Source organism: Mirounga angustirostris, unplaced genomic scaffold (genome assembly GCF_029215605.1).
Source record: "Mirounga angustirostris isolate CCGP_5_RB_7025 unplaced genomic scaffold, mMirAng1.0.hap1 SCAF_4, whole genome shotgun sequence".
Classification (NCBI taxonomy): domain Eukaryota; kingdom Metazoa; phylum Chordata; class Mammalia; order Carnivora; family Phocidae; genus Mirounga; species Mirounga angustirostris.
The window spans coordinates 40990025-41014676 of NW_026991712.1; the positions used below are offsets into that span (position 1 = coordinate 40990025).

General features: G+C 44.1%; 1 protein-coding gene across 1 annotated transcript in view; it reads left to right on the plus strand.

Moving 5' to 3' along the window:
- Positions 1 to 24652, plus strand: part of TP53INP1 (tumor protein p53 inducible nuclear protein 1) — a 99296-nt gene that overhangs the window by 54534 nt on the left and 20110 nt on the right. The window contains exons 2-3 of the mRNA XM_064588112.1: positions 10064 to 10176; positions 16625 to 16746. The gene's annotated coding sequence lies outside the window, so the exon portion shown is untranslated. The remainder of the gene's footprint in view (positions 1 to 10063; positions 10177 to 16624; positions 16747 to 24652) is intronic.

Consider the following 24652-nt stretch of genomic DNA (forward strand, 5'->3'; position numbering starts at 1 on the left):
TCAAATATACAGTGGCATAATGATGTCTTCGAGGACTGAGTCATTTCCATCCTCCTCTTCTGCCATCCTCAGCGCTTTGGCGTTCATCCCCAGCTTGTGCCTTCTGCTCTCAAGATGGCGGCCGTAGCGTTAAAGCTCACAGTGTCATACAATTGTGTTCAAAGGCAAAAAGAAGTTTTTGCTTTAGAATCTTTTTTTTTATATTAGGGAGAAAACTCTTTGCAGAAGCCCACTTGCAAATTTCCTTTCAGGTTTCTTTGGCCAATGTAGGATCCCATGGCGAAGCCCTAGCTGCAAGACAGGCTGATTAATGAGTACCTGGCATTTTCAGCCTTTAGAGAGGGAGACAGCTCTACCAGCAAGGAAAACACAATGGGAATGGCTCTTGGGTTGGCAACAGCACTGTCAGCCAAGGCAGTAGGTAACTAGACAGGTCTGTCTGCAGACAGAACCTATGCTTTGCTCCATGATGTCACTTTTAAGATTCTGACAGCTCTTAAATGGCCTTTTCATCACAAAGTCTATAATGTACCATACCCTCAAATTCACCCTACCTTTCTGCCTCCCATCTTCGCACATGCAGTTCCCTCAGCCTGGGACTCTGTCTCCTTCCACATCTGCTTTTAGACATAGAGTCCACTCTTGAACTTGCCACTCAAACACCATGTCTCAGGAAAGCCTTCCAAATAATGGATCATACTTTGCAATTCTTCCCTCTGGTCTCCCATAGCCCTAGGAAACTCCCCACACAAGGTCTAGCACAGGGTCTGCAAAGGCTCAACAAGTCTGGTGAATTAAATTGAACTGTTTCGCCCTCTGAGCCACAGAAGGAAGTGTAATAGAAAACAAGTTTCTCTTCATAGTATAGTATCTGGGGGGATTTGAGTGAAGAAATACGGCACAGAAGAGCTACCCCAAAAGTTTAACATTGTCTTTTTCTGTTTTACACTCTGTTTTAATTATAAAAATAATTATTGCCCAAATTATTTAGGAAGTTTACCTAAAAGCAGTTGTTTTCCTCTCCCAAATTATTGGAATGACTGTTTTAACCCTTCCAAATTCCTTAACTTCTAAGCACTAGTCTTTATCAATTTTTCAACTGCTTCTTAAAATTAGCAATATGGTAAGAGTTGTCAAAGCTGGATGATAGGTGTATGGTAATTCATAACAGCACTCTACTTGTGTGTATGTTTAGAATTTGCATAAGTAAAATTAAAAATTAACCGTTTCTCCATCTTTCAGAACCATTGAAGCCTATGGCTATGTATTTAGTAGAAAATATAGTAGACATTCAAATATTACACATGGGAAATTAGCTTCCACTCAATTCAGACACAAAATCTGCAGGCCCTTTGGTAGGGTTTTCTTCTTTCCTTCCCCAGATTCAATGAGTCATGAAGCTTTATCCTTCCATTCACTTTCGGCAAGAGTGCCAATGCAGTATCTGAGCATATGCCAGTTCATCAGTGATGTTAAAGTTCTTCATTGCTGATATGTACTGATTTTCTTTTGATTAGGACTTCTGTGGCCATGTTGGGTCCTTGTCAGGTGGGTTCCAACTGTGATGGTTTCACGTTTACTTAAGTAAGCTAGAGAACTTTCATTTAAACAAAGGAAGAAAGAAAGAAAGAAAGAAAGAAAGAAAGAAAGAAAGAAAGAAAGAAAGAAAGAAAGAAAGAAAGAAAGAAAGAAAGAAAGAAAGAAAGAAAGAAAGAAAGAAAGAAAGAAAGAAAGAAAGAAAGAAAGAAGAAAAAGAGAAAAACTTTTGACTCAGCTGACACCAAATTTTGGCAACAATAATTAACCAGAGGCAAAATTAACCAAAATTCTTTTAGATGAGATAACAACGTCACTGTTCAAGTGATCTCAGTAAATGTCTATTTCAGTTCAGATAAAAGGAACTACGGAGGTTGCATTTTATCACATTTTTTTGTACAAGATAGACACAGTGTATAGACTTCCTCCCTTGTTTCCTCTTTGCAAAGTTCTGTCTGTTCTCCACAGCTTAGTTTAAATTCTGCCTCCTCTATGAAACCCAAGATTGAGGTCTCTATTATAATAAAAACAATTTTTATTACAATCTTAGCTAACTTGTATCGAACTCTTATTATACCAGAGGCAACAGGCTGAAGAGCAATTATCTGCCTACTCACCAAATTCATTTGGGAAGAATATTAAAAATAAGAGTCCCAAGTCCCTCCCCTAGAGATCCTAGTTTGGGAGCTCTGAGCAGAGCCAGGGAATTTGCACTTTCCTAAGTGATTCACCTTCTGGTGATTGTTTGGCCCAGCTAAGTTTGGGAAACCAGGTGGAATGGAGAAACCATGGACCCCGGACACCCCTTGTGGCCTGCAGACTGTGAAGGTTCATTGGCTTCCTGTAAAATCCGCTGCTAAGTAGCTTTTATCATGCTCGGGCTTCACGTATATTGTTCTGTTTGCTTCTTGCAACAACCCCATGAGAAAATTATTATTGTCATCTCCACTTTATGGTAGAAGAATCAAAACAGAGGCTGAGGGAGATGCTGGCCTGCCCAAGACTATACGGGCAACAGTGGCAGTAAACCCAGGCGTGCCGTGTCCCAGAGCTAACCAGTGTTGTCAGAACCACATGCTGAATGTGCACACTCTGCCTTTATTAATCCTCTCTTTATGTGAATGAGCTTGTTAAAGTTAGAGATATGAAGAGTTAAGTTGGTTGGCTCCTCTGTATCATGGTGGGTCAGCATGGAGTTGGGACAGTTCTCAGCTCTGCAGCCAGAACTTCAAGGTTTCCAGTTCATGCAAACTCCGGCAACTAATTGCTTAACCAAACTCCCAGGAGGCTGACTGAGCACACGTGTAATGCCCGAATGTTCATGAGCAGGAGGAGGGCACCTACCTGATCATCAGCCCAGTCAAGGGACCAAATCACAGGTCGGAAGATAGTTTGGTAAATCTGGAATCAGAAATAGGAGTTGGATGCCGTGGGGAGATATTTTCATCCTGCTAGGCTAACCAAACAGATGACTGTTTCTGTAGGGGAGGGATACATCAGTCCAGCAAATAGGGGTGGGGATTAAGAAATGGAGCTCTCATCAGCTCTCCTAAGAAAGCACTGAATAAAAGGCAACAATTCTCACCCTCTAGTCTTCTTTTAAAGCAAATCTCCATAAGCACAATTTGTAGAAGTATTTTAGTTATAAGTATCTAAAAGCCCAATTCAATCTGGCTTAGGAAATGTATTTGCTCACAGAACTGAAAATCTAAGGGCAGAAGACGTGGCCTCACCAAGGCCAGATTGCGGTTCAAATCATTTCTTCCTCTCCATATATTATGTAATTCTCAATCTCCACATGGAAGCAAGATGGCTACAGCTACTGCAGCCACAAGGTTCAAGTTCAAGTACAACACGGGAAAAAAAAAAGAGCCTCTTTATAGTGGCTTCAGTTTAACTGGCTTAAATTAGTTGCTCACCTTTGAACCAATCATGAGGCAAGAGGAATGTGAAATGCTGATTGGCGTGGGCCTACATCAGGTACTGTTCCTCTTGAGGCAAAGGTGGAGCCCCAGACACTTCATGTCTTGTGGAGGGGTGGATGCCCAAATAAACAAAAGGTACTCTTGCTGAAAAAAGTGGGGAATAGATGTAAGTAGACAAATATCTACTCAACTATGGCTCCATGCCCGATACAGTTAAGGTATCAGTTGACAATGTTAGTTTTCTTCTGACAATAACCACATTCCAGGCATGCCTTCCTCAGGATACACCCCCGCAGTCAGCTTCTTTGAGCTTGGGTGTCTCCCCCAAACCATTTCTTACCACGGAAACTTCTGCAGTGGACTAAACTTTAACATGAGTGGTTTCGTTTCCCCAGCATTATTTTAAAAAGAAGGGAGCAGGTGAGCTCACCCAGCCTCTGAAAAAGGCCAACACCATCCAAAAGAGACAAAAATCTCAACAAAAGGAGGAACTTGCCCCCTGAGAACACAGAGTTACCAGAACAATGAAGATGTGAAAATTAGGGATTTCAGATCCTCAGAGACACATTCAGCATCAGCTCCAAGCTGGAATTGCCTGGGAGCTTTTATGAGTCCAGTACCCACTGCTCCCCAGACCACATTTAACTGCTCCCCAGACCACATTTAACTGCTCCTCGGACTTCACTACCCCCCAGGTAAGTCAGAATTTCTTGGGATGCAAGCATCAATATTTTTAAAGTTCCCAAGTGATTCCAGTGTGCAGCCAAGGTTGATTTCAGCTCTCCGGTAGGGAATCCCATTCGTGAAATGAAAGCAGAAGGTTATAAAACAACAACATATGATTGTAAGAAAGAGTCCGCTAATGATGCTGAAAATAAAATACAAAGCATTGTTGACAGAAAAAGTTAATAATGACCTGAATATCTTACTGGAAATGACCTTGAAGGCAGTCTTTTCAGATGAGCCATTTCCCAACGCTCCTTCAGCTTCTTTCCTCCCCCCGCCCTCCCTCCCTCCCTTTCTCTATCCCTAATCCTAGGCCCTGTAAGTACAGTCAAAAGAGCACCATACAAAAGTCTAGCAAACAAGAGCGACAAAGACAGTTTCCAGGAGACCAGCAGCTGCAGGTCACAGAAGTTCTGTGAATGTGTGCTCTCTTTAACTGCCTTGGCTCCCCTCTGCCTGAACCTTGGTGGGATTCGAACTCAGGGCCTGGGAGGCGCACCTGGAACTTTTAGTGAGGGTACACACAGGGAAGCCTTGGAAGAAGGAATAGTTTGGTAGACATCTCACTATGCCTTCATCTGCTCTTTTCTCCTCCCACACCTCCCTCCTAAGAAGATAAAATCTGGCTAAAATGATCAATTAAGATAGCTTGAAAGGGGAAAATAGACTCAAGAAAGCCACCTGCAGAGTGTGAATGAAAGGGGGCCCTCCATCCCATGCATACCCCCTCTCTGTCCCTGCCTGGCCCCAGCAGCTTCAGGGAGGGCAGAGAAAGGCTAACCCTTATCCTAGGGGCAACCCAGCATTTGGATGACCCAGGTGGGGCTGGCAAACCCTCCCGCACAAAGACAGCAGTGAAGAGCTGCCATTTTGGAAACAAAGCTGGGTTTGACTTCCTGGCTGCCACTTACCCGTGTGGGAGCTAGAATGCCTTGGGTTTGAATTTCAGGTCAATGCTTGAGGCAAATGTCTTCACCGAGACATTCAGAGACTCAGTACCTGTTCTGGGGGTAATATCACCCACCCCCTAGCGCAGGGCTAAATATTAAACTGGGTCATGTAGAGCCCCTAGCACAGGCGAGATACTCAACAGATGGTCAGTCAGTCTGCCCTTCTGAAAGAACCCCTACTACCAGGTCTCAGTTGCCAACCGGAAGCTGCTCTCTCGCTAGGAACTAGGAGCTGAAACACACAGGTGATATCTGTAACATTCTCCAAACTATTTTGTAAGCATGTGCTCTTGCTATGCACATATGTTTCACATATTTACAATACCCCATGGATATCTATTTTTAGGGGTGTAAAAACATCTGGATTTATACAGCTTCCCCCAGATGTTTTTCTATACATTGGATTTAATATTACCCACAATAAAAGGAGTGAATTTCGTTTGGGAGGGACCATTATCACTTTGAGTCTACAAAGACCCTCAGAAAAAGATAGATCTGTCCACCAATAAACTTGCATCTGAGGGATCTTGGGCTAGGGGGATCTTGCTATTAGCATATTCATGTGCATGAGACTTATATCAGATGTTCCTTGCAATCAGTTTTTTTTTTATTTTATTTATTTATTTGACAGAGAGAGAGACAGAGAGAGAGCACAAGCCGGGGGAGAGGCAGGCAGAGGGAGAAGCAGGCTTCCCCCTGAGCAGGGAGCCTGATGTGGAACTCGATCCCAGGACCCTGGGATCATGACCTGAACTGAAGGCAGACACTTAACCGACTGAGCCACCCAGGCATCCCCTTGCAATCATTTTTTAATTAAACTTTTTATTTTGAGGTAACTGTAGATTCTCATGCAGTTGTAAGAAATAATACAGAGAGATCTCAGGTATCCTTTACCAATTTCCCCCAACGGTAACTGTAATACAAGATCAGAATCAGGATATTGACTGTGAAAGAGTCAAGATACAGAACATTTCCATCGCCACAAGGATCCCTTTTGCTGCCCTTTTTTTTTTTTTTTTAAGATTTTATTTATTTGACAGAGAGACACAGTGAGAGAGGGAACACAAGCAGGGGGAGTGGGAGAGGGAGAAGCAGGCTTCCCGCTGAGCAGGGAGCCCGATGCGGGGCTCGATCCCAGGACCCTGGGATCATGACCTGAGCCGAAGGCAGACGCTTAACAACTGAGCCACCCAGGCGCCCCTTGCTGCCCTTTTATAGCCACACCTACCTCTGTCCCCTCCTTAACCCCTGGCCACCACTAATGTGTTCTCCTTATCCATAATTTCATTCTTGTCATTTCAAGAATGTTGTATAAATGGAATGATAGAGTATGTAACTTTGGGGGTTGACTTTTTTTCACTCGGCATAATTCTCTGGAGATTCATCCAGGTCATTGCTTATATCAATAGTTTGTTCCCTGGGGCACCTGGGTGGATCAGTGGCTTAAGCATCTGACTCTAGATATCAGCTCAGGTCTTGATCTCAGGGTCATGAGTTCAAGCCCCGAATTAGGCCCCGCACTGGGAGTGGAGCCTACTTAAAAAATAAATAAATAAAATATATAAAAAATTTGTTCCCTTGTACTGCTGAGTACTATTCTATGGTATGAATGTACCACAGTTTGTCTAAACATTCACACATTGAAAGATACCTGGGCTATTACAAATAAAGCTCCTGTAAACATTCGTGTATGGGTTTTTGGTGAACACGAGTCTTCATTTCTCTGGAATAAATGCTTGGGAGTGCAGTTGCTGAGTCATGAGATAGTTGCATGTTTAGTTTTAAAAGAAATGGCCAAACTGTTTTCCAGAGTGGTTGCGCCATTTTACATTCCTACTAGCGATGTCTGCATGATCCAGTTTCTCTGCGACCTCATCAGACTTTGGTATTGTCACTATTTTTTGATTTAGCCATTCTGATTGGTGGCCAGCATTATTTCACTGTGATTTTAATTTGCATTTCTGTGATGGCTAATAATGTGGAACATCTTTTCATGTGTTTATCTGCCATCTGTATTCCTCTTTGGTGAAATGTCTCTTCATGGGTTGTACCCATTTTATAATTAGATTTTTTTTTTTAGTGTTGAGTTCTGAGAGTTCTTTATATATTCTAGATACTGGTTCTTTGTGGAATGTGTGGTTTGCAAATATTTGCTCCTGTCTTGTAGCTCCTCTTTTTATTCTTTTAATGGGGCCTTTCTCAGAGCAAGTTTGTAATGTTGATGAAGTTCAATTTAACCATTTTTCCCTTTATAGGTCGTACTTTCAGCATTAAGTCTGAGAATCCTAGATTCTGCGATTTTTCTCCTGTGTTCTATTCTAAAAGTTTTGTAGTTTCACATTTAAGTCCATGAGTTAATTTTTCTGTAAGATCTGAGACATAGGCCAAGATTTGGGGGGTTCTTTTTGCTTGTTTTTGGCCCATGACGTCTAATTGTTCTAGCACCATTTGTTGAAATAAGGTTATCTGGGCCGCAAGGCATGGGATGATGGGCACCGCCTTCCTTAGAGCACAGCATGGTCGTTCCCCTGAGGGGATGCCACTGCTGGGGCCCTACACAGGCACGCTAGCTCCCAGGCCCTTCTCCAGGAAATTTCCTCCTCTCCCTCCCTTCTTGGAACCACAGGCCTCACCCACCTCCACCTCTCCAGGGACATTCCACATCACCTGTCACTTCACTGGGCTTCGGCTTTCCTGGGAGACTGGAGGAGCCACTGGTTTCAGGTGCCTCTGGGCTTCCCACTCCACAAGAATCCTTCCAGCCATAGGCACGAGAGCGTGGCTCCCTGCTTGAAGGGAAGAGAGAAGAGGCGCCTGGGTGGCTCAGTCGATTAAGCGTCTGCCTTCAGCTCAGGTCATAATCCCAGGGTTCTGGGATGGAGTCCTGCATTGGGCTCCCTGCTCAGTGGGGAGCCTGCTTCTCCCTCTCCCCCTGCTTGTGCACTGTCTCTCTCTCTCTCAAATAAATAAATAAAATCTTAAAAAAAAAAAAAGAAAGGAGGAGAAAAGGACACTCAGAGAAGGCAGAAACATAAATGAATACTTCAATATATTGTCACAGAACTATTTTATGTTCTAGTTTTTACTTGTGATAATTGCCTTATTAATAAGGTAGGAAGAAAAAAATCAGTGCTTACTTTTATTAATATTTTTATTTAACAAACACTTATATAGCAGGTATCACATACCAGGTGCTGCCCAGAGCTGTTTACAAATACTAACTCGTTTAGTTCTCATAACGACTTTTATCAGGTAGGTAGGTCCTATCATTGTCCCCATTTCACAGATGAGGAAAAAACTGCAACACAGAGAAATTAAGTAACTTGCTCCCTCGGGGTCACACAGCTGATAGTGGCAAAGCCAGGATTTGAACGCAGTTTGTCTTTAGACCTTGCAGTCCTAATTCAATGGTAATTACTGAGAGCTCCTTTTGAGAATTGAATTTTTTAAATGTACTCATCTTCATAATTAGAAGCTCATTTGCCTTTAGCTTGACCTTTATGATCTATTTTTTTTTAAAGATTTTATTTATTTATTTGACAGAGAGAGAGACAGCAAGAGAGGGAACACAAGCAGGGGGAGTGGGAGAGGGAGAAGCAGGCTTCCCGCGGAGCAGGGAGCCCGATGCGGGGCTCGATCCCAGGACCCTGGGATCATGACCTGAGCCGAAGGCAGATGCTTAACGACTGAGCCACCCAGGCGCCCCGATGATCTTTTTTTTTTTTTAATTTACATCTGATTAGCCAATGTAGAGTACATCACTAGTTTCAGATGTAGTGTTCAACAATTTATCAGTTGCAGATAACACTCAGTGCTATTTTAAAGATCACGTCTTCACTCTCTAAATCAGTCTTTCATGCCATTGACTAAAACACTTCATCATTTTGAAAAATAACCTCTTTCATCTTTTCAGAGGATAGCTTTCCAGGAGAGCCTTCTGCCCAATGCTATCAGAGCCATTATTTTTCTTATGTAGCATTTGTCAAGTTGCTGCAATTTATAGATGGGGGAAGCAAGGTTGAGGTGACACAGCCAAGAAATAAATAATAACTGGTTGGTTTCACAACTAATACCACTATTAATAACTAATACCACCTTTGCAGGTGAGTTGGAATTTTTCAAAACACATGTGAAATGTACGTAAAGGACTCTAGAAATAGAAGGTATGGTTGTCTGTGGTCTCCATCCATGAGAAACCCTAACACACAAGCATTCCCACCAGCCTGACCCTGACACCACCACAAGAACGTCCAAAGCCAGTCTTGGCCAAATAGGTGGGCTAGAGAAGCGGCCCAGAGGAGAGGAAAGGAGAGGAGTGACCCACTGTCACTGCCCAAGTGCTTCCAAGCAGAGGCTGCACCAAACCTCTTAGAGCAGGAAGTTAGGTGATGCACATTGTTCAGAAGCTTCAGCTCGATCCTCCAATTCTAGTAGCTGTGGCTTGACTTTCATGCCTTTGCGGTCAAGGCCACCTCAACTCCAGCACTGGGGTCTCCAAGAAGAAGTCAAAAGTGACAGCTAAGCCTGCCCCCTGCCCCCACCCAGCGCCCGATCACTTTGACCCTAGGGCTGCAACAGGGCCCCTGAAGGCCCAACTGTGTGGCTGATGTCCACTTTGTGGCTCATTTTTGCTGTGATATTTTGGGATCCCAATTGTGTTTATACCTTTTGAGACTTTATTATTTATTCCCACAGAACAGTTGTGTTTTTTTTTAAGATTTTATTTATTTATATGACAGAGAGAGAGAGAGAAAGCACAAGCAGGGAGAGAGATACCAGGACCCTGGAATCATGACCTGAGCCAAAGGCAGATACTTAACTGACTGAGCCACCCAGGCACCCGTCCCACAGAACAGTTTTTTTAAGCTTTAGTTGGATGCAAACTCCTCAAGGACAGAAATTTCTGAATTATCTTTGTCATCCCAGGACTTGACAGAGAGAGGCCGGCACAGAACTCCACAAAGGTGTGCTGCACGGAAGAAAGGTAGCCAGTCTTCCTGTGTGACCTGGAGGGGACATTTGGATAGGTTCCTTTTCCTGTAAGTATTTTTCCCATAGGTAAGAGTATAAGGCATATACAATTTGCAGTCCTACTTTTGTTTTCAATGAACATGATATAGGCATTTTCCTGTGTGCTATAGTCTGAATAACTGTGCCCCCCACCCCAAATTTATATGTTGAAAACTTAATGCCCAAGGTGATGGTATTAAGAGGTAGAGCCTTTAGAGGGTCAGTAGGCCATGAGGGTAGAACCCTCATAAAATGGGATTAGTGCTCTTATAAAAGAAACCCCAGAGAGCTCGCTTGTCTCTTTTATCATGTGAGAGTGCTATGAAAAGTCTGTGACCTCAAGAGGACCCTTACCGACCATGTTAGCACCCTGGTCTTGGGTTAGCAAGATAAATAAATTTCTGTTGTTTATAAGTGACCTAGTCTCTGGTATTTTTTTATAGCAGCCCAAATGGACTAAGACACTGTATTACCACAAATTCTTCCCATTTTTTTTGTGTGTGCATGTGATTGATATTAATATTTGTGTGAATGTACCCACATTTTCTAAGCCTTTTTTTTTTTTTTTTTTTTTGGTGTTCAGCTTTTAGATTATTTCCTCTTATTAACTATTGTAAATAAAACTGTGGCCAGTCCTTTCATCTGCATTTGGCCTGGTTTCTTAGGATTCCCTGAACTGGAATTGCTGGCTTAAAGGGAATAAACAGCTTTTGCTAATTTGATAGTTTAAAACACGTCATCTTGTGGTTTTAATCTGTATTTCTTTCCTTGTTAATGGTGCCAAACATTTTTCTTTATCTTTGTTTACTAACTGTATTTCCTTCTTTGTGAATTGTCTGTTCATGTCCTTTGTCCATTTACCTGGTAGGGTCTTAATGTTCCTCTTACCAATTTGTATAAGTTTTTTTCCATTTTAAAGATTCTAACCCTTCTTATATTTGCTGAAAACAATTTCCCTCTTTCTGTGGCCTTGGGTTTTAATGCTATAGTGTTTGTTTATTGATATAGATATTTTCTAATTTTTTATAACTTATTTTTTCTATATTTTTAATAACTTTCTCCCATACTTCTATTTTTTTTTTTTAAGATTTTATTTATTTATTTGAGAGAAAGAAAGAGTGCACATGCAAGAGAACACAAGCAAGGGAAGCGGCAGAGGGAGAGGGAGAGGGAGAAGCAGGCTCCCAGCTGAGCAGGGAGCCCCATATGGGGCTCAATCCCAGGACCCCAAGATCATGACCAAAGGCAGACACTTAACCGACTGGGCCACCCAGTCGCCCCCCTCCTGTACTTCTATTGTTTCTAACATTGAAATTCTTGAAAGAGAGGCCCGTACCCACCAGGTCGCTTTTTGAAACTCCACTCTCTCCAAAATCCACCATCATCCATCTATTGAGTCTAGGACTCTTTACAAGCTGCTCTCTATAAAGTCACCAATGACCTTCTACCACCTTTTAAATCTTGTGGCCCCCACCTGACCCCCTGGAGGCATCTGGAAGGTGGAGAGCACCTCTCCTCTTGGCCTCCAAGGTGGACCCTGTTAATTGCCTCCTCAGCACCATCTGCCCTTTCTCATTGGCTGCTCCTTCTCAGTCCCCTTCACCAGATCCTCCTAATCCTCCCATTTCCACAGGTTCTGAGAGACGTCTTCTCTTGTTCATTAAGTCTTATTCCTTAGGTGATTAATCTCATTTAGTCCTGTGGCTCTACATGCCAACTCCATGCTGGTGACTCCCAAATTTCTATTGCCAACCTGAACCTCACCCCTGAACTCCATATTTCAGCTTCCTCTGCAACATCTCCACTTGGCTATCTAATAGGCAATCCAAACTTAACATGGCCACAAGACCAAAGTCAGATCCTTGATTTAGTCTCCTAGACTCGTCCTCCCTGTCCCAGCAAACAGCAACCTCAACCTTACAGATGCTCACACTAGCTTTGGAGTCATCTTTGACTCCACTCTGTCATACCCTAAAGCCAGTCTATTGGCAAATCTTATCAAATGTATCTGGAATCTTATCACTTCTCACTTCTGCCAATCCAAGACTCCATTATCTCTCACCTGGGCTACTGCAGTAGAATCCCACCTGGTCTTCCTGCTTTCACTCTTGGCCCTTGTATCATCTGTTCCCCATACCACAGCCTTGTAAAAGTAAGGTAAATCATATCACACCATGCTTGGAAACCTCCAATAAAGTCTTTACCATGTCCGGGGTGCCTGGGTGGCTCAGTCGGTTAAGCATCTGCCTTCGGCTCAGGTCATGATCCCAGGGTCCTGGGATTGAGCCCCGCATCGGGCTCCCTGCTCCGCGGGAAGCCTGCTTCTCCCACTCCCCCTACTTGTGTTCCCTCTCTCACTGTGTCTCTGTCACATAAATAAATAAAATCTTAAAAAAAAAAAAAAAGTCTTTACCATGTCCTATTAAGTCTGTACCTATTGTCTCCCACCCCACCTTTTTGACTGTCTTCTCCCTTGCTTACTCCGCTCCAGCCAAGATGGTTGTGTGATTCATTCAAGATAACCAAGCATGCTCCCACCTCAGAGAGTGCACACCTATTCTTCCCTCTACCTGGAATGCTCTTCCACAACTACCCTTGCTGCCTCATCTGCTTCAGACTCTACTCAAATGTCATCTAATGAAAGAGGCCTTCCCTTACTCTGCTTTATTTTTCTTCATAGCACTTATTGTCACCTACATATGATGTATCTATTTATTGTTTATTGTCTATCTCCACTGACTAGAATATGGCTCTGTGGTAGAAACCTCAAAGTGGTTCCCCATGATCCTCACCTTCCAGTATTCATGCCCTTATATAATCCCCTCCCCTTGAGTGTGAGCTGAACCTAGTGACTTATTTCACAACAAACAATATGGAAAAAGTGACTGGACATCACTTCTAAGATTAGGTTACAAAACACTAACTGTTATCCTGCTTCTTACTTGACCTCTGGCCCAATGGAAAGGCCCACATTGCAATGAGCTGATGTCTCTGGCTGACAACCAGGAAGACGTGAGCCCAACAACTACATGAGTGAGCTGGGAAATAGATCCTCCCCTACTAGACCTTGAGATGACTACAGCCTTATGAGAGACCCCAAGCCAGAGGCACCCAGAGTCCCCAAGTCATATCCAAATTCCTGATCCATAGAAACACTGAAATAATAAATGCTTGTTGTTTTAGGCCTCTGAGTTTTGGAGAAATGTGTTACACAGCAATAAATGACTAAAACAAGGTCCAGTGGAGCAGGATTCCTATTTATTTTATCCACATTATCCCCAACATCTAGAAAATTGCACACAGTAGTTACTCAGCAATATTTCTGAATGAATGACTGAATTTCAGTTGTGCTAGGAAGACAGACTGTTTTGCTCTGGACAATGTGGTGTGTCTATGCGAGTACTGGAAACTACTTCAACCATTTTATTACCATTTGTTAAACCACCCTGAATGCAAAGCCAACACAGAGTGGGCAGAGCCAAGAAAATAAAGTCGCAGAGTCAGAAACCCAATGAACACACCTGCCCTACTTGTAAATTTTTTGGTTACTTGAGCAATATTTAAACTAGCTTGGGCTGACTTTTCAATAATTTGAAATGAAAAGCATCCCAACTACTACAGTTTTTATGGCATCATTCTCTCCCCTGTCCCCAAATGTTCTTCTTTATCTCTTTTTTCCTCTGCCTACACCCTTAGTGGTAGAGATTACAGTTGTCTACCCAGTTTCCATTCTCCCTTGTTCTCTAACAAGAGAATCCTGATTTAGTGAGAGCAGTAAGGGGTCTAGCTAAAGAACTACACTTCCCAGCCTCCCTTGAAGATAGGTCATGTGACTAAGTTCTGGCTAGTGTAAGCAGAAATTATGGGGTGGGTCTTCTGGAAAGACTTCCTTGAAAGCAGGCTCACTTGGCTGCCCTCTTCCGCTTCCCTGCTTCTTGAAATGTGATGGTGGGACCTAATGTGGCCATTTTATGATTGAAGCAAGTTTGAGGATGAAAAACACACACTAAATATGGTGGAAGAAATGAGAGGGCCTAGCTCTCTAATGAAGCCAACGTACTAACCCTGAGAACCCCACCACAGAACTTCTGTGATGAGAGAAATAAAAATCCTAATTTTGTTCCTTGTTTTTTCTGTTATCAATAACGTAAGTGACATAACCCTTAAATATGAACTTCCCCAGAGTCTGTCCTCGTCTTCTCTTTTCATGCACACACTTTTCCCAGCTCATCTCATCTACTCCCATGACTCCAGGAAACATCTACATAATAAAGACTCCTAAACTGATGCCTGCACCTCCTGCCTATTTCCCAAGCTCTAGACCCGGATCCCAACTAGATGGCCCTATAGAAGCATTTTGGGGATAGCATGGATTGTGGAGTCAGGGAGGGATAGTTGCCAACCCTGACTTCATTACTCTGAGTGACCTTGGGTGAGCAACAGCATCTCTGAGCCGGTAGTGTTCTTATTTGAGATGTAATGAACCTAATACTACTATTCCATAGGGTTTTTTATAACACAAATTCTATGTAAAACGGTGCTTGGCATGTAACCAATGCTAGATACCTTTAATTCTCTCGTTCCTATCACCCATCCCCACCCTCCTCCCATATCCACGATCTTCTGTCTTCTTACCTTCAGTTAAAAGCTTCACCAACTGCCCAGCCTCCCAAGATAGAAATCTTGGAATCTTCTTCAGCTTCTCTCTGTCAGTCCCCATCATTCCCTCATAGCCAATCAGTGACCAAATTCTGTTGATTCTGTCCTAGAACTGTGACCATGCTTTTCTATCTCCATTATTACTCTTATTTCTATGGCCAATCATAGGCTCTCTACAACTGAACCTCCCACCCTTCTATCAGAATTGTCCCTTTGAAAAACAAAACAAAACAAAACAGGACCTTGTATCAGCATAGCTTATGGGCCTTTCCTGAATTTTCTTGCCTACGGAATAAAATCCAAATTCAACAAATGGTCATCCAAGGCTGTCTTATTGCATCCCCTTCAGCCTCTCGCTCCTCTTTCCCCAGGTACTTCTCATGCAGTCCCCCAGACTCTCACGCATCGTTCTTTCCTGTTCCTCTGTATGGAGTAGAGATGCGTTTGGCTGCAAGTCACAGAGAACCTGACTACAGTGGCTTAAATAGAGATTTATTTTTCTCATGCAGCAAGAAGTCTGTAGGTAAGCAACTCAGGCCTGCCAGAGACGAAGCTTCTTCCTATCTTCCTATCTGGCTGGTTTTAATGAGTTGGTCCTCAGGTGGTTGCTACAGCTCCGAGCATTACATATAAGTTCTAAGCAGGAAGAGGTAGGAAGGATGGAGAGCCAAGGATGTCCCTTTCCATCAGGAAAGCACAGGTGTTCCCAGAAAACTTCTATTTACATCTCATTGGCCAAAACTATTCACATGACCACCCTGAGCTGCAAGGGGGGCTGGGAAGGGAGGGGAGGGCAAAGGAGAAAGTGGAGGGGCAGGGGTGTGAATGAGAACATCTTTGGGTCTCACCCCAGGCCCACGGAACCACAAATGCTGGAAGTGGAGCCCAGCATTCTGTGCTGTGACAAGTCTTCTAAATGATTCTGATTCTGCTGCAGCTGGAGAACCGTAGTCATATATTATGGCCAGTTGTATGGTAGGGGAAAAAAAATCCTAGGCTAGAATTGAAATCGCCCATATTTTTACTTTAATTTTTGCCACAGGCTAGCCAGGAGACATGAGTTTTCTGATCTATAAAATGGGAATATTAACGGTTGCCCCGACTTCATTCACTGAATTGTTGTGAAGAACAATTTAAATATTGCAGATGAAAATGTATTAGAGGGCGCCTGGATGGCACAGTCGGTTAAGTGTCTGCCTTCGGCTCAGGTCATGATCTCAGGGTCCTGGGATTGAGTCTTGTATCGGGCTCTCTGCTCTGTGGAGAGCCTGTTTCTCCCTCTCCCCCTGTTCTTCTCTCTCTCTCTCTCTGTCAAATAAATAAATAAAATCTTTAAAGAAAAGAAAACCTATTGGAAAATGTAAGTCATTGGACAGTGGTACTGATTTTTGGAAATGTAGAAACTCTCAGGTCACAGTTGATGTAGCTGACGTCTTCAGCAGAGTACAAATGCCTGGGAAAAGCAAAACTATCTGCAAAAAGTAAGAAGAGATCGAAAAATTGTGACAGTAAGGGACAAAAATAGAAATTGAAACCACAGACGTTCAGAATACACTGTTATCAAAAACAAATGTTTGCAGCAGCCCCAGTCGTTGCTGCTACAGGTGGTTTCCATGAGAGGAAAGAGGGCATAACTCGGTTTCAAAACAAATGCTTTGGAGGATAATGCAATGGAGCATTGAAGGGGAAGGTTCGTAAGAAGATACAAAACAAATGTAAGGGATTTGGTGTTCTGCCATTTGGATGCACCAAGCAGAGCGTCCATCCCTCACTGTGTTCAGACTTGCTCCCCCAGTTCCTTGTTTATTCATTCCACAGCAGTCGCCCGCAACACAGACACTGAATGGTTTTCACCGGTGAATTTGGACAAGTCCCCAGCTGCTCCCGAGGCACCAGGAAAGTCAGCCAGATGGACACACGCCTTCAGGTGAGCTTCTCAGGTAAGGAAATTGCTGTGACCCAGATGGCAGAGCCGCGCCAACATCAGGAGACCGGCCGGTGCACTCAGGTGAGAAGCACAGCGTCAAAAAGGAAGTGTAGACAACTCTGAATACACTTAAAAACAATGAATGGTACACTTCACCTGGGTGGATTCTGTGACATGTGAATTGTATCTCAATAAAGCTATTAACAAAAAAAAAAGCGGTGGGGAGGCGCCTGGGTGGCTCAGTTGGTTAAACGTCTGCCTTCAGCTCAGGTCATGATCTCAGGGTCCTGGGATCGAGTCCCGTATGGGGCTCCCTGCTCCGCAGGGAGTCTGCTGCTCCCTCTGCCCCCCTCCATGCTCATGTGTGCTCTCTCTCTCTCTCAAATAAATAAATAAAATCTTAAAAACATAACAAAACAAAACAAAAAAATTTTAAAAAAAGGAAGTGTTTTCAGGAGACCCCATGACCCAGAGGCTACGCAGCAGCTAAGAGACGCTGTGTGTGTAGGTGTCAGTTAAATTTGTACAAAATGTGAAGCCAAGGTTTATTTATTGATTTGTTTAACATCTGGGCCCCAACGTGCAAGTGCTATGATAAGAGAGTTTGTAGAAGCAAAATCACAAAGCCACCTGCTTCTTGGTGCTGAGAGAGAGGGTGGCGATCTGCCTATGAAAAGCTGATGATGTAACTATCTGAAATTGGTGGTGCCCTGTAGCCAAGCTCAGTTCAAATAAATAGGCCAATGCTGGGGCACAGATTGGAAATATTCAGCCACTTTCAGCTTCCTGAGGGTGTTTTAGTTCATCAATGAGCCAAGTAGAGCCTCACCTGTTTCTCCTCCTTCCCCTTCTGTGAACCCCTCACGACCTCCCTCACCCCTGCAGTGGTAGTAGGTGGCCAGGACAGCCATAATTCCATATGTGAACATATTTCCTCAGTTGCGTTTTTCTCCTTCCTTCCTAGGGGAGACTGTTCTGGTTATGGCTGCTCCCAAGAACAGGGATTGAAATGTAGTCAGTGGGACAGGGTGTTTCGGGGTTACGATTCCTGGGGTCAAGTGCGAGCCCTACCACTCACAAGTCAGTGACCTGGTAAGTCATTTAACACCTCTTGATCCCATCCCTTATCTGGTATTCCAGGACTTTGCTTCTGAAATGACCCCCTCTCCCCTGCAGCCAAGTCTCAGGTTCTCTACCGCACCATTCTCATCAGCAATACCAGCGGCTAGAACTTCTCGCGTAGTAAAACTCCAACATAAACACAAAACCTCCCTGCCTCCCCATCCGGAGAGACGGTCTTTAGTTCCGCCCCAATCCTTTGCTCTGTTCTCCTTCACAACAAAATTCCTAAAAAAGAATTGCTTAGTGTTGCAGACTGAATTGTGTGTCGCCCCCCACCCCCAGAATTAATATGTGGAAGCCCTCGCCCCCAACACCTCAGAAGGTGACTGTATTTGGAGACAGGGCCCTTAAAGAGGTTTAGGTTAAACCAAGGCAGTCTGAGTGGGCTCCAATCCCAATCTGAAGAGGAGACTGGGACGCAGACAACACAGAGGAAGAGTCCATGTGAGGACACAGGGAGAAGGCAGCCTTCTGCAAGCCGCACAAAGAGGCCTCGGGAGAAGCCAATCCTGTCAACACCTGGATCTTGGACATCCAGCCTCCAGAACTGTGAGAAAATAACCGTCCAGTGTTCAAGCGACCAGTCTGCCGCACTTTGTTACGGCGGCCCAGCAAACTTATACACTTAGGCCTTCTGTCTCTGCTTCCTCTTCCCATTGTCTCGCTTTCTTGTGACCTTCCTTTCTCTCATCAGAATTCCGTAGCCACCAATCAATCCCCCAGAACTGTTCCTCCGAGGTTACCACTGACCTGACTGCCACCACCGACCGCCACCTTGCTGCCTCCAGAGACCACGTCCCTGTCCTTAATCAGATTTGGCTTCTCCGCACCTGGTCACTATTTCCTTCTGAAGGCTTTTTCAGCACTTAGATTCCAGGTCACCTCGCTCTAATTTTTCACTCTCCTAATTGGCTGCTACTTCTCAGTCTTCTTGGCTGAATATTCCTTATCCTTTTTTTTTTTAAATGCACTTATTTATTTATGTGAGAGAGAGAGTGGGGGTGTGGGGGAGAGGGGAGTGCAGAGGGAGAGGGAGAATCTCAAGCAGACTCTCCTCTGAGCACGGAACCAGACACAGGGCTCTATCCCAGGACCCTAAGATCATGACCTGAGCCAAAATCAAGAGGGAGACACTCAACCAACTGAGCCACCCAGAAGCCCCATCCTTCTTTCTTCTAAATGTCCGAGGCCCAGGCCCAGGCCTTAGCCCTCTTCTCTGTTTATAGCCTCTCCCTGCCCATTCCATCCAGTTCTGTCTTTAAATATTAACAAGCTGGTAGGTCACACCTTTATGTCACCAGCCCCCACCTGTCCCTTTAGCTCTGGGCCCAAATAGTCAATTGCCCAAAACATTTCCCCTCTTGGTATCCAAAGAGCATTTCAAACTCAACATGTCTGAAACTCCAGGGTACCAACTCTCATGTCCTGTCACATTTAGAATGAGATCCAGACTTCTCATCCCTGCTTGCAAGTTTCCTCATGACCTTTCTGACCTCTTCTCCTTCCCCTGCTCCCCTTCCTCCTCACCCCGCAGCCCCACTGCTGGACCTCTCTGCACACCCATGGTGGGCCTTCACACTCACCGTTCCTTTTGCCTCTGTGACAAGTCACTGGCTAGAGCTTCACAGAGCTTACTTGCTCCTTTATTATCATTCAGGGCTTGGCTCAAAATCCACCTCCTTGAGAGGCCTTCCTTGACCCACTGTCTTACATGTCACTCTCCTGAAGGTTGTAGAACTCAGTCCTCTCAGGTTACACTTACAACATTTTAATAAGCTCATACTATAGTTCCAAGGATTATATTAAACACTTTATATGCATGATCTCATTTAATCCTCAGAACCACCTAATAGAGACAATCTTATCATTCCCATTTATAGATGAGGAAACTAAAGCTAAGAGAGGTCAAATCCAAGGTTAGATAGCCTGCACTAAGGTCTGATTCCAGAACTAGTGCTCTTAACCATTAGGTACAACTGCTTCTCACTTTAAATACTATTCTTAATTATGGACGATATGGCCTCCATGCTTGATTGATTTAAATTGCACTTGTGTTTGAGCAGGTAAAGTAACTCAGGTGTATCAGTGTGTGTGCTGGGGAAGGGCTTATTTTCCAAACTCTGGCTTTAAACATTCAGATGATACGAAACACAAGTTAGGTAAGGACAAATTCAAACATGGGTCTAGACCTCTGTGGTTCTTGCTTATATAGACTTATTAAAGAAGACGAGAGTATTTTGTCCTTAACCTTGTTGGGTTTTTAGGCTCAAGTTCTGAGAAGCTATTAAAGCTTTTAAGCTTTAGGTTTTTGCTTTTTAAAAAAAAAATCCCATTTCCACAAGGTGATTAGAAACAAAACCATTAAAATAAAATCCTCAGAAAAAGGTCTGTGTGCTGATGAGAACAAACATTTATTTAATACCTCATGTCCCAGACACTTTTCTGATTGTATTGTCTCCCTGAGTTGATATTATTTTCCCCTCTTTTGTAGTTGAGGACACTGTGGGACTCGGTAAGTACCTGTCCCGATACAGAGCAGGAACTCCACAATTTCCTCTCTCTTCCTTACCAGAGAGCACATTCTCCAAAGTCGTTTTGCCTTCCCAGCATGCAACACAATTGATTACCTGAGGCCCATTCTGTGAGACCTGTTCTCAGGGTCTGAAATTTAGTTCCATGTTATGATAAACACGAAAAGTTATTTCCCAGGGACCTATATGCCTTTCGGGAAGTGTTGCAGAAACCCAAAAGACTGCAAAGGAGTTTAAAGTTCTGGGACACTTGGGTGGCTCAGTCGGTTAAGTGCCTGCCTTCTGCTCAGGTCATGATCTCAGGGTCCTGGGATCGAACCCCATGTCAGGCTCAGTGCTCAGTGAGGAGTCTGCTGGAGGCTCTCTCTCTCTCCCTCGGCACCCCCCACCCCCCACTTGTGCGCATGCACACACTTTCTTAAATAAGTAAATCTTCAAGATAAAATAAAAAAAATAAATAAAGTGCTATGGCCAGTCCTCTTCAACTCATAGATCTGTGGGTCAGCTCAGGTAACCAACAGATACCAGGTCACACCCGATTCTCAGTGACACTGTGTAGTTCGAGAAAAGCGCTATTCCTCCAGCACAAAATCTCTTCTGCCTCCAGTCTTTGCACTGGCTCTTCTGGCTGCCTGGGCTACCTTTTCCCCTCATGCCCTTCTGTTCTTGCTGCTCGAGTGCAGCCTCCTCAAAGAAGCCCGACTGACCATCCTATCTCCCCACCAGTCTCTAACTCTTTACCCAGCTTTGTTTTTCTTCGCAGCACTCATTACACTATATGTTTACTTGCTTATTGTATCTCCTCCACTAGATGGAAGCTCCTTGAGGGCTGAGACTTTGTTTTGTTCGCTACGGTGTCTCTGGTGCCTGGCATAGAGGAGGTGATCATTAAATAATTACTGGATGACTGGATGGATGCTGTGAACACAGCAGGCCTGAATGAATGGGTGGATGGTGTTCAACCTTCACAGGTCTACGTATTCATGTCCTCCCTCTGTCTGAGCTACAAAGGGAAAGAAATGACTACTCCTAAGAGGAGTAAAGCAGGAGAAGAGGCCCCAAAAGAATAGAAATCAAAAACCCTCCCGCCTCAGATTATCAACGTACTTAGGTCTTTTGCCAAAACCACAAACAATCTGGACATTTAAGAACACAAATTAATCTTGCAAAGTGTAATAGATATTTAAGGTGGTTAATTCCAGCAAAAAGAATAACCCAATAAGTAAGTTTTCCTTAAATAGGAAGACTATGTAAGCGGTGTGTAGCTTACGTAAGTAGCAATCATATTATTTGAGGCATCCTTTTGAGAAGAGCAGAAAGAAACATGCTGCTGAAGCTGTCCCCATAATACAGCAATTCATGGTTTGAGACCCCACCTCAGGCTGCCTCTGGCACATGACGACCGTTGGGCAGTGACCTAGAAGTAGCTCATGAGTGAAGAGGTAGCTTGGCAGCAGGAGCCGTAAGAGATCTTTGCTCACAGACTTCAGGTAACCGCTGCAACCGCCCTAGGACCAGGTTGGGTCTGCCCCACGTGGCCGGTCCCTTCAAGCTTTGTGGCTCCTAGGGGCTGGGATGGTGTATGGAGGGACATTCTGTATCATGTATCTAGGCCACATGCATTAAGGGATGGCTCACTTTCCTCCCTTTCTGTGGTACAGTTAAGTTTTAATATAATTTTTAATAATTGGAGACTTATTTGTGCATTCACCTAGAAACTAAAAAAACCTTTAAAGTCAGGACTTTACAGGAACTGGAGAAAGCACTGTGGGTCTGGGAGGCTGTCATCGATCACTCACAATTTGGCCTGTGACACCACAGCCCCCAAGGGCTCTTCTCCCCAAATACTGGCTGCTGAGTGGGGTAGACCCGCCCCCCCTTCTCCTTTCTGGTACCTCAGCCACAACACAGACTCTTCTCATTTTAAGGATTTTGTTTCTAATCACCATGTGGATAGAGGGTTAAAAAGATGAATATGCAAGAGTTACCAGGTTCCAGAGTCTTGGAAAGCTATAACACCTATGGCCCTGGTATCCTTTCTGACTTCTTCCTGAGATGGTAATGGCAGCCCAATTAGATTTCTGTTTTCTGTTTTTATTTCAGAAAGTAGAGGTCACCAAACCTCTTGCTTCCTTCTGTTCCAGGCTTTCTGGAGACCAAGAGAGACCCTTTCTTTCCTTCTCTTAGACAATAGATTTCACCGGAATTCCATGTGATTGTTCTTTGTAAAGTGCAATTCAACAGAAATGCTTCCTTTTCAAACATTTCACAACATGCTGGAGGGATGGTAAAAGCCCAGCGGACTGTATTTGCTGGTGGACAGATTGTAAGTTACCTGAGTAGATTTCACTTTCAGATTCTTCTCAGTACAGACTGGTGACTTGTTGCTTTGTTGTTCTGAGGTTGCCCTGAGTAGCCACCCAGTGGGGTTCCCCATCTGTGGCTTGGTAGGAAACAACATTCTTTAGCAGCCCTGACGCCCCTGGCAGGGCAATGGCCACAGCCTGCCTTTGTAAGCAGGACGCGGGGGTATTAACTGTATTGTTTCTGGATGTTGGCATAAACGTGGTCCTGCCCTGTAGTCCTTCAGAACAAAACTTGAGGTTGAATCCCTTTTGTTGGGGTAGATAAGGGAGTGTATTGAACTCCATGGAAAACGGACAGGAGGACTCTGACAGATGGGGAAAGGGTCACCCCCACAGCAGGGAGTCAGCCTGGACGTGGGTACTATAGCAACCCACTGAGAATTATCCTGCGAACTAAAGGGTGGTTGGATTCCCTGGGTCTGCCCAGGCAGGGAACCTGGCTGGGTCTTTGTCAGGCGACAGACGAGAGGCTGGTTAGCAGCTGTGTGATTTGACAGTTTGGTTGTGCTCAGACAGCTGACGCTGTGGAGATGACTCCGAGGCTCACTGCATGTACGGATGTAAACCAGTGGCACAGCAAGGAGGGAGGCAGTGGGAGCGACCCACCCCCGGCGCAGGCAAAAAGCAGCGAATTTGTGTGTGTAAGCGCCTGTAGAAAATTTTAAAACAATAATAAAACTAAAAGTCAGTCTGCTTTTTATTATTTTCATGCTCCAGCAGTTGCAAACAATGTACGGTGATCGAACACTTCCTCATAGGGGCAGACTTCTCCCACGCTCCCTCCTCCACCCCCTTGGTACACTGCTGGGATAAACAAACACCAGGTAGGAAGATTACAAATCCTTGAGAGAGTAAACAGAAAGCAAATGACCCCTGAGATAAGAAGTTTTTTTATGCCCCAAATTCCACTTTGTGGAGTTTAGAGAAGGTTGATCGGTCTGCCGTGGGCCTTTCTGTTGCTTAGCTTTGTGTTTTGGTTATCTATTGCTGCTTTTCAAACCACACCAACATTTAGTGCCTTAAAACAACAATCTTTTATTTGCTCGTGATTCTGCAGTTTTGACGGGGCTCAGTGAGGATGGCTCATCTCGGTTCCATGTGGTGTCTGCTGGGATTGGAACTTCCTAGAGCACTTTTTCACTTGTATGTTTGGTACCTCAGCTAGGATGAGCTAAATATTTAGGGGCTGGCCAGGCATGTCTCTCTTTCCATGTGGCCTCTCCCCATAGCTAGCTTGGGCTTCCTCACAGCATGGTGGTCTCTTCATATGTGGCAGCCGGCTTTCCCCAGAGTGCAAAGCAGAGGTTGTCAGGCTTGCTTAATGCCTGGTCTTAGAGATCCTAGAACATGATCTCTGCCACATTCTATTAATCAAAGCAGTCCAGGGCCAGCCCAGATTCGAGGGGAAGAAAAATAGTCTCCACTTCATGATGAAAGAAATATTGTGACCCTTTTTGGAAGCATCAGCTACCTCACACTGTTTTCTCTATCATAACAAAGTATTGTATGCTTTCACATTTTGCCTTTAACAGTTGATAAACCTTATCAAATTGGAAAAAGTAGGTCTCAATTTGACTTTTTAAAAATTAGACCTTTAGAATTATCATGCCTTTGTTCTGAATGGGAAGATGGTCTCTTCAAGGATACCTAAGAAGAAGGATGAGATTATGGAGCTCCAAGGATAGCAATAACATTTGAGAGAAAATACGAGGGTGTGCCTGATTTGCCAAAACCTAAAATGTAAAGCACACTTAATTCCATGAGGTTGTCCAGTCCAAGTTACAGCCTCAGTCTACCTCCTGAGAAAAAGTAAGATGGCCACCATATTTTGGTCATTACTTCTGGGTATCAGACAAAACCCTGCACTTTGATTTACATCCTTTAAAACCAATATTGTTGG